Genomic DNA, 5,698 nt, shown 5'->3' with positions numbered 1-5,698 from the left:
AAAAGGTTATCAAAATACTCTAAATTCAATACAAGATAAACCCTAAAAATGGGGTTTATCAACCTCCCCACACTTAGACCTTAGCATGTCCTCATGCTAAAATAAGAAGGAACTAAGGGGTGTGACATTTATTGAATGCAACTAACTATATGAGTCCTATCTAGATGCAACTACCTAAAGTAAATGCAAATGCTTAGTTCAAGCATATCAATTTCCAAGAGAACATGTGTAAGCACAATAGTTAGGGCAATAGGAGTTAAGTTCAACCACAATTGTATTGAATTATCAAAAAGAAGTTCAAATTTGCAAGAATATAGATAATATGGGTGAATACATGTAATTGAACTTTTGAACCCTCACCGGATGTGTATCCGCTCTATTCACTCAAGTGTTTAAGGGTTAATTCACTCAATTCTCCTCTAATCATGCTTTCCAAAGTTTGATCTTCTTCTAACAATCAACATTCATTCAATGCATGCATACATTCATCATGAGGTCTTCCATTTAGGTTGTAATGGGGTTAGGGTCAAGGTAGGATCATTTATGGTTAAGTGAACTAGAGTTTGGATCTTGGATTAGTATAGACTTTCCCACCTAACCTACATAATGACCTATACAAATTCAAACTACTCTAACTACCCATTCTTCACTTTTTCTTACATACTCATGCATTCTATTCCTTAATTCATAACACCTATGCATTGATTCCCTTTTGTTGACTTCACTTTGGGGCATTTTGTCCCCTTTTTATTATTTTTCTTTCTTTTTCTTTCTTTCTTTTCTTTTCTTTTGTTTTTCTCTTTTATTTCTTTTTTTTTCATTTCTCTTTTTTTTTCTTTCTTTCAAACTATACACAAGAGCATCAATGCATAAGGTCTATACATTTAATCAATACATGAATATGTTCCCATTTCCTAATTATGAAAGTGCACTACCCTTTTTATCCCATCCAATGTTCCCAAGCCTCACCAACCTTGAATAATAAACACTCTCACTAGCCTAGGCTAATCAAAGATCCAAACAAGGACTTTTCATTGGTTTTCCGCCTTGGGCTTGTAATGTGCTAAAATGAGAATAAGTTGGTTAAGCATAGGCTCAAAATTGGCTAACAATGGGGAGTAAAAGGTAAGCTATTTGGGTAAGTGGGCTAATGAAATAATGGCCTCAATCATACAAATGCACGAATACAAGAAATAAATGGACATCTAGAATCAAGCAAATCAAGGATCACAATCATAGAAAGAGAACAATTTCACACAAGAATGGGAAATAAGTGGTTATAAAATGTAACCACATCAATAGGCTCAAGTCTCACAAGCTTGTGTTCTTAATTCAATACATGCTTCACAACGTATGAATTCAAGCAAGTTTCACCAGAGATTTTCTTTCAATCAATTGGGTTGATGCCCTATAATTAAATTTCTTGAAAAATCTCAATATTTGACTAAGCATTGTTGTGATTGAAAAATTCAAAAATTTCCTTAGTTTACCCTTTCCTTTTTCGCTCAAAACCAATTTCTTATGCAAAAAGGGTGATTAAGTGTTTGCAATTCAAAGTATGATTTCTAATCACAACCACAAAAAATATGCAAAAATGTAATGTATAAAGACAAATCCAACTAAAAGTATAGAATCTATCATCCAAAACATCTAAAAATATCCAAAAGCATCAAAATATCTAAAATCCAAAATAAGCAATAAAAGTAAACTAAAAATGCATCAAAATATATACAAAAGATATGCAAGATAGGATAACTAGGAAAGTGCTACCGGTGACCTCCCCACACTTAAGATCAAGCATCGTCCTCGATGCTAAACTGGAAGATCAGTGAAAGGTACAACGGTAGGTGCTGAATCTGTCTGAGGCTGTGGAACCGGCTCCTCATGAGTCTGTGGTGTCTGTGTGGTGTCTGGGGCAGCTGGGGGGGACAGCTTGCTGAATCGGTGCCTCCGCATCCTCCTCCTGATGATCCTGCTCATCGGAGGCTGGAGAGTCGGGAAGCGGAGGTAACTCAGCACCCAGAGAAATGAGCGCCTGGTCCATCCGATCCAATCGGCGTCTGACATGGCGCCTCTCGCGCTCTAAAAACTGAAATAGACGCTGGACCAGTAGATAAGTCGGCTCAGGTGCTGCAAGAGGAACTGTAGATGAAGATGGAGCTGCTGCCATGGAAGAGGATGGGGCTGATGGTGAAGGTGTCCCCACTACTGCTCTGGCCCTAGAACGGCGTCTAGCAGGGGGCTTCTCGTGCACCCAACCACCCCAGGGAATAGTAACCTCCCTGTCATCTGCATCGGGGGGTGGTGGTATCACATCATCATCTAGCCATGGGACCTCAGCTAGGGCCTCCATACTCGTGACCAAAGTAGGAAATGGAAGTAGGCCACGAATATGCGCCCGCCACATGCACTGTCGGATAAGTCGAGGAAAAGAGACATCCTTCCCTTCCATGACACACCCAATCAACAGAAGCATCTCCATAGGGATCTCAGAGAAGTGAGTGGTAGGCAAGACATAGTGGGCGAAGATCATCTGCCACGTCTTTGCCTCTCTAGTCAAGTGAGCAAATAGTATCCCCTTAGGCTTGGTGTTGGTCGCATCCATGACCCATGTAGCATCTGGTAACCCAATCACGCGCCTAAGCGCCTCATAATCAAAGGTCATGGTATGGATAGCCATTTCTGCCTGCTGATGGGCACACATGTCATCAGGAATGTGTCGACACTGTAATGCCTCCCCAATGGCAGTCTCAGTAATCATGATCTCTCTACCCCTCAACTGAACCGAATCCAAAGTAGGACGGAAGAAGTTGCAGTAGAATTCCTTAACCCAAGAAATGTTGATATCCCCCAAATCTCTGTCAACAAAATCGATACCCAACTCAAGGATGCGACCAGTAATGGACCGTCTCACATCATTGGGTAGGAGCAATTTCTTCTCAGTATTTAGCTTCGTTGTGCGATATTTGGAAAATCGAAGCTCACAGTAGAGATTGGGGAACTTAGTTGGATCGGTAGAAGGTAACTGCTGATTTTCTTTTTCTTCGTCATTTAACGAATTCTTAGCATAATGCTTGTAGATGGAGGGAATAGAGGGGGCAGAATGTTTTCTCTTCTTGGAAGAGGTGGCAGTGGCTATAGCCTTTCCTTTATCCGACATCCTGAAAAATATGATAGAATATAAGCAATGAAACACTTAGCATGTAACAGAGAAGGCATGTTCAGAATATCAATTGGCTAATAAACAATCATGATGTGAACTGAATTTGGAAAGAGTTGGTAAACAAGTAATCATAAGTGAACAAATAAACAAGAATGCAATGTTCACTAAGGTCAACAACTCTTATTCAATAAGCAATAATATCATCATAATTTTGAAAGAATGGTTAAAGAGTGTTAAATGTGAGTAGAGGTTAATTGGTTAAAGAAACTAGTGAGTTAGAAAAGTGGGTTAGTGCTATGATGATATTTAGGCTCAAAGAAAAGATAAGTTGCGGTTCATGTTCACAATGAATGATGCAAATCCGGGAAGTCAAAAGGAAACAGAAATTCGCCCAAATTTGAAATAAAGACCAGAATGAAACTAATTTTCTTGAAAATTGGGCAGCATTCCGGCTTAAAATTGGACGTTCCCGGATAGCAAAATAGCACAAACAGCAAGAAGGCAACATCAAATAAACACAGCAGCAGTGAAATAGTACCCAGCAACACATATTGCATACAATAGCAACCCAAAATCAACATACAGTACCCAAGGAAACAAGCAGCAAATATGCACATACGGAGCACTTATCAGGCCTAGAATCCTCTATCCAGTCCTAGCTACCTAACAGCAGATATTTCTATCTAATCCTAACATGTAACATTTGAATTCAAACTAACTAACAGACAATTATAGTAACTAACAGAAATGAACAATTAAAAAGAAAAAAAAAAGAACAGAAAAAATAGAAATTGAGCAGGAACCTGGGAGCTGGGAGGAACTGGGAATGGGAAGGGAAATAGGGATTGACCGGAATGGATGGGGGAGGCAGAAGTCCGCACCGCCGTGGACGGTGGCCGGGAAGATGGATGGCTGCGGTGGTTGAGGTTTGGCCGAAAGGAAGAGGAGAGAGTGAGTGGATGAGAGAGAGAGAACGAAGTGAATGAATGAGAGAGAGGATGGGTGAGAGGGGGAGAGAGGGAGAGAGATTAGGTGGTGATGAGAGAAGAAGAAGGGATGGCCGTCCGGTGGTGGCTGCCGGCGGAGCAGCAGCGGCGGCTGAGGTGGGAAGAAGAAGAAGGAAATGGTGAGAAGAGGATGGGGAGTGCGCGACTGCACAATGCGCTTCGCGCATTAGGGTTATCCCCTTTTTTGAATCGGCGCGAGCGCGCACCTTGCGCGTCCGCGTGCATTGAGGAAAATGGAGATCCACGCGTGAGCGTGCAGTGCGCTCTAGCGTGGGTTGGCAGATTATGCAACGGCGCGTGCGCGTACAGTGCGCGCACGCGTACATGAGGTTGGGCCTGAGGCTTAGAGTGGGCTTGACGCACGCCCAACTCTCGGGTCAGAAGCCTAGAGTGGCGGCAGCATGTAAGGGACGCGCGCGCGGCAAGTGCGTGTGCGCGTGCGCTCGCGTCTGTTCCACCTTGGGCATAAGGGCGCGCACGCGGCAAGTGTGCGTCCGCGCAAATTGAGTTGGGCTAGAGGCTTAAAGCTGGCCCAGAGCCGGCTCAACTCTCTGGGGCTTGGCTCAAAAACTTGCGGCAGCAGATCGACGCGGGCGCGGCAGGTGCGCGTCCGCGTACATGTCCTTGTTCTCATGATCGGCGCGCACGCACGTAGTGCGCGTCAGCGTGGATCAGGTTGGGCTCAGGGCATAATGTTTGCCCAAGAGAGGCCCAACTCTCGGGTACGTGGGCGATGATGCATCCGCACAGGGACGCGTGCGCGTACATTGTGCGCGCGCGTCCACCCCCCTTTTTTTTTCAGAAAAATTATGCTGGGTGCTCCCCATACTGTTCACAACTCTTTATTCAATCAACCATCATACAATTCACAAAAAATGCATTTTGATATTATTCATCTACTACTAAACACAACATACATGTGACTAAGCTAACAATTAAGTTGTACAAACAAATTTATGTGAAACATCTACCTACAATGGTAACTCAAATCACTTATTAAGCAAATTTAAAAGAGAGTGGAAAGAGTTTACCATGGTGAGGTGTCTCCCACCTAGCACTTTTAGTTTAAGTCCTTAAGTTGGACATGCTGAGGTGCTTATTGTCATGATGGCTTATGTTTGTACTCATCCTTGAATCTCCAAGGATCTTTGCCTCTCAATTGGTTGACAGAATTTCCAACCATTTTCATCAAGCTTGGGCAAAGTTCTACCCAAGATATGAGTCCCCATAGTTGATCTTCACATAGCGAACCGGGATCCCATATCTTATCTTCGCACCCGTCTTCAATTTGATCTTCATACTTTTTCTTTCCGGGTGGTTGACATAAGGGTGATTGACACATAGAATTCTCTTTAACATACCAAGCCTTCCGTTGAAACCCTTGTAAAGTGGCATTCTTCCAATCATCGTTCCTATACCTTGAAGCTTTGACCTTAATGAGCCTAATTCCTAACTTGCAACCACTACACAACTCTCTTATGCTTTTAATTCCACAAAGAGCTCTAAGTTGACCATCATTTTCAATTAA

This window comes from Arachis duranensis, chromosome 3, assembly GCF_000817695.3.
Source record: "Arachis duranensis cultivar V14167 chromosome 3, aradu.V14167.gnm2.J7QH, whole genome shotgun sequence".
Taxonomy (NCBI): Eukaryota; Viridiplantae; Streptophyta; class Magnoliopsida; order Fabales; family Fabaceae; genus Arachis; species Arachis duranensis.
This window is presented reverse-complemented; position numbering follows the sequence as displayed.